Source organism: Triticum urartu, chromosome 1A (genome assembly GCF_056163025.1).
Source record: "Triticum urartu cultivar PI428250 chromosome 1A, HENAU_Tu73, whole genome shotgun sequence".
NCBI lineage: Eukaryota > Viridiplantae > Streptophyta > Magnoliopsida > Poales > Poaceae > Triticum > Triticum urartu.
The window spans coordinates 25,553,849-25,562,129 of record NC_141873.1 but is presented as its reverse complement, the minus strand read 5'-3'; the positions used below and the strand labels follow the sequence as shown (position 1 = coordinate 25,562,129).

General features: G+C 48.0%; 1 long non-coding RNA gene across 1 annotated transcript; it reads left to right on the top strand.

Moving 5' to 3' along the window:
- Positions 1 to 841: 841 nt before the first annotated feature.
- LOC125543310 (uncharacterized) lies at positions 842 to 6,242 on the top strand. The gene is made up of 3 exons (XR_007298389.2): positions 842 to 978; positions 1,398 to 1,497; positions 5,893 to 6,242. It is a non-coding gene; the product is annotated as an uncharacterized LOC125543310 (long non-coding RNA).
- The last annotated feature ends 2,039 nt before the right edge of the window (positions 6,243 to 8,281 follow it).

Here is an 8,281-nt window from a genome sequence, read left to right as displayed (position 1 = left end):
GTAGACGGATCAGGCACTCGCATAGTTACCGGATCAGGCACTCGGTAACGGTACCCCTCAGTCAGTTGCTTTCCTATGTATCACCTTTCACGAGACCATAGAAAAAAATATACGTGATATTTTAGAAAATTGTTGTACAATATAAAAAAAGATCATGTCATTAAAAATAATGTTTCAAATCATTAAAGAAAATGTATGGTACATTTTAAATAATGTTCTGCATGTAAAAAATATGTATAAGAAAACATTAAAATATTTATAAAAAATAAGAAAACATTACAAAATTTATACAAAATAAGAAAAGTAAAAATAAAAATATGCCGACGGCAAAGCCGTCGGCATAGCTGCGGCCATAGGGAAGCTTATACGCGGATCGGTGACGTGGCTAATAAAAATAAAAATAAAGTATGCCTACGGCTAAGCCGTCGGCATAGGTGCCACGTGGCGCCCTGAGCTATGCCGACGGCTTAGCCGTCGGCATAGTTGACCTTATCCACTCACGTTCTTCCCCATCCACTCACTTACTCCCCCACGCCCCGAGCTGCCGCCGCCGCACCCCCCGACCCCGACCTGCGCCGCCGCCGCACCCCCCACCCCGACCTGCCGCTGCCGCCGCACCTCGCTCCAGCCGCCCCCGCTCTAGCCGCCCCCGCCCCTCCCTTGCTCCAGCCGCCGCCGCCGCACCTCGCTCCAGCCGCCCCCGCCCCTCCCTTGCTCCAGCCGCCGCCGCCGCACCTCGCTCCAGCCGCCCCCGCCCCTCCCTTGCTCCAGCCGCCCCCGCCCCTTCCTCCTCGACCCCGGCCCCGCCCCTTCCTCCTCCCTGCGTGGACGCCGCCCCGGCCGGCCGCCTGCTGGTCCGACCGGCCGGCCCCTCCGGCGACCGCCCCCTGCCGCTCCGGTGGTCGTCCCCTGCCCCGACCGGCCGCCCCCTGCTCCGGTGGTCGTCCCCTGCTCCGGTGGTCGCCCCCTCATCCGTAGGTAAGATTTTTTTACCTTTTTGTGTAGTAATGTTGTAGATGAATGCATATATATGTATAGTAATAGATGATTAGATAGATGGATGTTAGATAGATGAATGAAATGAAAGAGAGTATAAATGTGAAAAAAATTAAGTGCACAATGTGAGATAGATAGATGAGATGAATGGATATTTGTGTAGTTTTACTATGTTTTTAGATACATACTCAATATTATAGATATATGTATTGTGAAGATGAGATGAGAGGGAAGAGTAATTTTTTTGTGAAGATAGAGAGACGAAAGTTAAAATTTGGATATGATGAGTGGTTACTTCATCAAGTTGGTCTTGCTAAAACAAGTTCGTGATATGATGTGATGTGTGATGATGCTTTATATGTGATGTGATGACCTAATTTTTTTCATTTGGTGGAATTTAGAGGATTTCTGGTGTTGCCTCCGGTGGAGTGATCATTGACGTTGGAGCTCTTGGTCTTTGATTGTCCCTTCGCTGATCGACTACATCATCTACATCCGAGGGTGAGCTACAAATCCACCACCTCATACGTTCTTTTAATCATGTCACTAGATTAAATTTTCACATCAAGTCGCGTAACCTAGGTCTCCCGTCCGAAAGGGTTGCATCGATAAATATGCATTCAATTGCATATTTATCACCGCAGCTCTTTCGGATTGTCCAGCGCTTTCCACGGACAGCCCGAGGATGTGTAGATTGGGTACGTTGTTCATGCTCTACCCCGTTCCGAGACAGGATTTCGGCGGCACCTCCCTGTTGTTCTCCGGATGCACATTCTCTCGGCATTTTGTCGAGACGTGTATTTGGAGAACAGCGGGGAGGTGCTGCCGAAATTTTGTCTCGGAATGGGGTAGAGCATGGACAACGTACTCAATCTACACATTCTCGGGTGGGATTAGGACCCATCTTTACCTATTAGAGATGTAGGTGGATTAAATGTCGTTTCTCGTCAACCTTGTAAAAAATAAAATATTGATGTGAGTAATTTAAATGAATCCTTAATTTTGTTGTGTGGCTTCCAATAAAGCAGAGATGGCAGATAATCAGTGGATGTATAGTGGGTTTTTCCGTCGGAATCAAGTAACAACAGAGTGGGTCGAGAAAACTGATGTGTTTTTGAAAGAGATATTCCGTAGTCCAATGAGGATGGTGCCAGAATGCCCGTGTGCCAGATGTAAGATGCGTATCTGCAGAGATAAGAGTGAGATGACTAAGCACCTTCGCACGCATGGATTTATGCCCAACTTTAATATGCCGATAAACTTTGCCCAGCGGGACCGTGGTAGAGAGGATGTGATACGACAACGTGTCGCTGGTTATGAGGATGATGGGGTTAGAGACATGCTAGATGATGTCTTTGCTGCACAGCCGACACCTCCGTCACATTCAGCGAATGAACCGGAGGAGTCGGAGGAAACCGCAAAGGCCTTCCTGGAAATCTTGGCCTCGTCAAAGAAACCTCTCTATGAGGGTGCCAAGCTGTCTGTGCTGGATGCCATCTCGCAACTGATGGCAGTCAAGGCTGAGTACGGCTGTAGCCGAGGTTGCTTCGAAGCATTTCTGGGAGTATGGGCTAACAGCCTGCCTGAGGGCCATGAACTGCCGAAAACCATGTACGGTACGAAGAAAATCATGAAGGCGCTCTCGATGGACTATGAGAAAATACATGTTTGTCCAAAGAATTGCCGTTTGTTTAGGCATGAGTATGCGGATGACAAGTACTGTAGGAAGTGCGGTTCCTCTCGGTATATTGAGGTGGTCGATAAGCATGGTCAGAAGCAGCAGCTAAAAATCCCTGTGAAGGTTCTTTGGTATCTTGATTTTATAAAAAGACTGCAGCGCCTTTTCATCACCGAGGAGTCTGCCAAAATGATGAAGTGGCACAAGGAAGGGAAAAGGTACAATCCAAAAAAAATTGTACATCCATCAGGAGGTGAAGCATGGAAGTCATTCGATATAGAGTACCCGGAGGAAGCAGCCGAGGCTGGGAATGTCAGAATTGCTATAACAGGTGATGGGTTCAATCCATATGGTATGTCGTCTAATCCATACAGCTGTTGGCCCGTATTTGTTATTCCGCTGAATCTCCCTCCCGGCGCCATAATGCAACGCAAGACCATGTTCCTGTCGCTTATAATTCCGGGGCCTGAATATCCGGGGAAGAATTTGAGTGTGTTTATGTAGCCGTTGGTGGATGATTTGCACCATTCTTGGTACTTCCCGAGGTTGACATACGACCGACATCTGCAGAAAAATTTCTTGATGAAAGTTTGGCTACAATATTGCATCCATGACTTTCCCGGTTATGCCTTGTTCTGCGGATGATGTACAAGTGGAAAGATGCCTTGCCCAGTGTGCATGCAGGCCTTGATTTTCATTTGGCTGAAGAAGGGTGGCAAGTATGTTGCATTTGACCTGCATCGACAGTTCCTCCCTCCAGACCATCCTGATAGGGAAGACAAGAAGAACTTCACAAAAGGCAAAGTTGTCCATGAAGTAAACGAGATTCCAACGTTTTCTGGTGCGGATGTGCTTGCTCAGCTGAAAGCTCTTAAGCCTGCCGGTGAGGGGAAAGGAAACGGCAAAGGCAAAGGCAAAGGCAAAGGCAAAGCCATAGGCGAAGACGAGGGCGAGGGCAAAGGAAAGAGTAAAGGGAAAATTTTTGAAGGATATGGTGAGACGCACAACTGGACTCACATTACCCCCTTCACGCAGCTTCCCTATTTTAAGGACCTCAAACTTCCATACAACATAGACGTGATGCACACCGAAAAGAATGTCGCAGAGTCCCTTTTTCACACGATCCTCAACATTCCTGATAAGACAAAGGATAATGTTAATGCTAGAGTTGATCAACAGAATATTTGTGATAGACCACGTCTACACATGCAGCCTCCCACAGGCAGTTGAAAATCTTGGTTCAAGCCAGATGCTGACTTCGTACTTAAAAAGGATCATAAGATGGAGACATTCAAGTGGCTGAAACACGTCGTGAAGTTCACTGATGGTTATGCGTCGAATATAAGTAAGGGGGTCAATCTTTCAACGGTCAGAGTGATCGGGCTCAAGAGTCATGACTATCATGTATGGATTGAGCGGATTATGCCGGTGATGGTTCGGGGGTATGTTCCCGAGCGTGTCTGGCGTGTGCTTGCGGAGTTAAGCCATTTCTTCCGCACGCTTTGTGCTAAAGAAGTATGTCCTGAGAAGATAAAAGAAATGCATAAGAAGGCGCCGGAGTTGATATGCAAGCTAGAGAAGATCTTCCCGCCAGGCTTCTTTACTCCGATGACACATCTCCTTTTGCACCTCCCGAACGAGGTATTGTTGGGGGGCCCTGTGCAGAATCGTTGGCAGTATGGCCCTGAGAGACAGAACAAGCATCTGAGACAGAAATGTGGAAACAAAGCTAAGATTGAAGCTTCCATAGCTGAGGCAGTTATCCTAGAGGAGGTGGCAGACCTCAGGACAGCCTACTATCCGGACCATGTTCCCACGTTGCACAATAAGGTGTCTCGATACAATACAGAAGAACCCAAGTATAAACCCAAGTTGCCTCTATTCATCGGGCAAGGTAGTAGGGCTGGATGCTCGAAATCTTATCTCATGCCACGAGATGAGTGGGAGGATGTCATGTTCTATATCTTGCACAACATCAAGGAAGTTGAGGATGAGTGGATGAGGTAATACCTTTGCACCATTCTTTTAGTCAATTCGTTATGTTCACTTTGCCTAGTTCTTATACCGCTTTTCTTATTGTAGTCGATTCGTTGAAGAAGAATGGACGGGAATGCTGCCTCCTTCTGAAGCGGAGGCACTTGCTCTTCTCCGAAAGGGTGCTGATGGAAGGAAAAATTTCGTTGCGTGGTTCATCGAGAAAGTAATTTTTCACACTTTCAATTAAACTCATGCACCCTATAATTTCAATTAAACTCATGCACCCTATAATTTCAATTAAACTTGTAGGGAAATGATCCGACCGAATCAATGGATGAAGAATTGAGATGGGTTTCCATGGGTTTTGATCCTGTCGTCATGACATGCGAAAAGTATGATGTGAATGTGTATCGCTTCCATACAGAGGAGCACAGAACAGTCGGCCTGATCCCAAAACCATAAATACCGGAGTCTTCACTGAAGGAGATAATGAAGTAGATTACTACGGAAGGGTAGGAAAAATATACGAGCTTACATTCAAACGTGGCCGCGAACACCTAAGTCTCACTATGTTCAAATGCCGATGGTTCGACCCCAAAAAGGGTCTGAGACATACGCCTTCTGTTGGTTTAGTTGAAGTTAAACCATCAACCGTCTATGCCGGAGCTGATCTCTTTATCGCCGCTACCCAGGCCACACAAATATATTATCTGCCTTACCCATGCCAGAAAGAGTACCTAAAGGGTTGGGAAGTTGTGTTCAAGGTGTCGCCGCATGGTAAGCTACCGGACCCGAACGATGATGATTACTACAACATAAACCCCATGACATACGAGGGAGTGTTCTATCAAGAGGAACATGATGACGTGGTCCGAAACAACGAGGATGATGACTTGGGTTATGTTGACCTGGACCCAAACGACGACGACGCACGGATTGATGGTGAGGCAGTTGTGAATCAAAGAGACATAATTATGCTTGAAAAGTTAAATGAAGACGCTGACGATGAGGAAGAGCCTCCACCTCCGTCAGACAACGAAGAAGATATGCGTGATAGTGATGATGAGACCGGTCCACAAATAGATTACAATAGCGATGATTCATATGGGTTCTAGAAAATGTAAGTTCTTTTAATGATCATTACAATAGTATGCTTAATGTGCTCTTCTGGTATTAATGTTTTTCCTGTATGCTTGTTTAATTGATATCCTTACTAATTGTTTATTCTCTTCTCAATGCAGGTTTAATAATCATGGGCAAGTCCAGCGGCGCTAGTTTCCTCAGTAAATTTAAAGGACTTACTCGGAGTGGACGAGCCCACAAGGTTCCCTCCCGACTACGCGAGGATGACACCTCACAGGGAGGTGGAGGGGTCGGGGGAGGAGACCCTAGAGGAGGAGGCGGTGGGGGGAGAGCCCCTAGAGGAGGAGGAGGTGGGGGGAGAGGCAACCGGGGCAAAAAACTCCGGGCCGTGTCTGAAATAGGAGGGTCTTCTTCGATGCCCTCCTATACAGAGGCACCTTCTGAGTCTGAGGAGGAGGAGTATGTTCCTGATGGCGAGGAGGAGGAGGCCGAGGAGGAGGGTGAGGAGGAGGAGGCCGAGGAGGAGGGTGAGGAGGAGGCCGAGGAGGGTGGAGGGGAGGTTGATCCCGCGTTGTGGGGTGACTTGACACCGGGTTCTTCGCAGGGGTGGCTGCGTGGTAATGCCGGACTACCTACACCACCTTCTATCGAGGAGCACAAGTGGCTCATTGAACCTGTGGGACAGAGTAAGTGCCTCTCAATCATATTTTCAACACATGACAACATTTTCTTATTGTACACATGGCAATCATTTGATTCTTTTGCAGAAACTGGATCCTTCACGGAAAGGGCCGTAAACCGAACGGCCTTATCACTGTCCTGTTGAAGGAGTTTTGGCCTGGCCTATTCTGCCCGCGGCCAGACAGGGACCCACAACAGCGGGTTTTGGCCACGAGCTGGGCCCACTACGAGGCTTGCAGCAACGCGGAGTACGGGACGACCGCTAAGGCCGTGATCACCAAATTTTGGGTAAGTTCTCTTCTGAATCACTTGTCTTCAGTTTCGTTCATAGTTTATCATTGAATCACTCAACTCATGCCTTGTTTCCTTCTGGTTTTTGCATGATTGCAGCAACTCTATAGAGTTCTTGACGAGCACAAGGCCAGAGCCGATGTGGTCTTGCTTGCGGCTGCGAAGAAGAAAGCTCGTCAGTTGCAGTACGAGGTGCGCTGGGTTGCCGTCTCGCAGTACTACCACTACTACCTGCACCAAAAGATGCCCAAAACTCAAGCGCAGAAGCTACGACTTACCTTGAGCAAGGAGCAGTTCATGATGGTAACTATTACTAACTTTTCATTGTTTCAAGCAGTCAACTATAAGTTTCGTGCTCACATGTCATGCTTCCAAAATTTGCATAGGTTGTTCCTCGTTGGTGCTATGGAAGGCATGACGGATGGGCGAGTTTGGTGGATAGGTGGCTCGGCGCCGATGCAGAGTTTGCTGCCAAGAGCATCAAGGCCCGGGCTAACCGTGGAGACGACGGGACACACGGCCAAGGAAACAGGAACCACTGGGGCTTCAAGGCCATGAAGGTATATCTATGTGCATGATGCATTTTTGTTCTTCTTTACGTCATGTTCTTATGTATGGCTGACTTCTATTTGACGTTGTAGGAGGACAAGTTGAAGAGGCCGCTCTCAGACATGGAGTCGTGGAAGCTGGCCCGCGAGCGGAGTCATCGCAAGGAGGGCGAGAGCCAGTACTACGGCAAGACCGAGGAGCACCTGGGGTCTTACATTCATCACTATCAGGAGTTGCATCCGGATGTTCCTGTTGCTGAGGTCGCCCAGTCTCAGATCGACGACACGGCGGTGGTGGCCATCCAGGGGAAGAAGAATGGCCGGTATCCGTGTTTCGATGGCTTGATCACTCCTTCGATCTCGTACACACGGCTTCGGGCTAGCAACCCGAGCCAGTTAGAGAGTACAGGGCGTTCACAGACTCCCTTAGCCCGCCAGCATGCTGTAAGTACTTCCTCTTTATCTTTTTCTATCTTGCATTCTCAGTTTATTTTCAGCATTGCTCACTTAGAAACAACCTAAATTATGTAGGCATATAAGGAGTTTGTCGAGCATAGGAATCTCGAGGTGCGGGAGTACTTGAAACGAGTGAAGGCAAACGATGATTACAACCGTCAGATGATGACGGTTAGTTTTGCCCTCTTAAAACCAACCTAAATTTTTGCACTTTCATTCCTTCTGATCTTCTAGTTTGCTTGTTTAACTAACATTCACGCTATGTTGGCGTCTTGGACTAACCGCACGGATCCACCACAAATGGGACCCCCACCACCACCTGCGGGAGAACCCCCACACGTGCCCACGTTCGATGAATGGGTGGCACTAGGCAGTGATGGTTCGGTTAGTACATTTGCCTAACTACTAGCAAACTAGTTCTCGTTCATGAAACACTATCATATCATATTTACCGTTAGAATCTTTTCTGAAACATGTAGGGGACCGGTGGCTCGACTCCTGCTCCGTCGACCCCAGTCACTCCGATCTGGCAGAGTGGTGGTGGTCGCAATGACGGTTTTGGCGGAGGTGG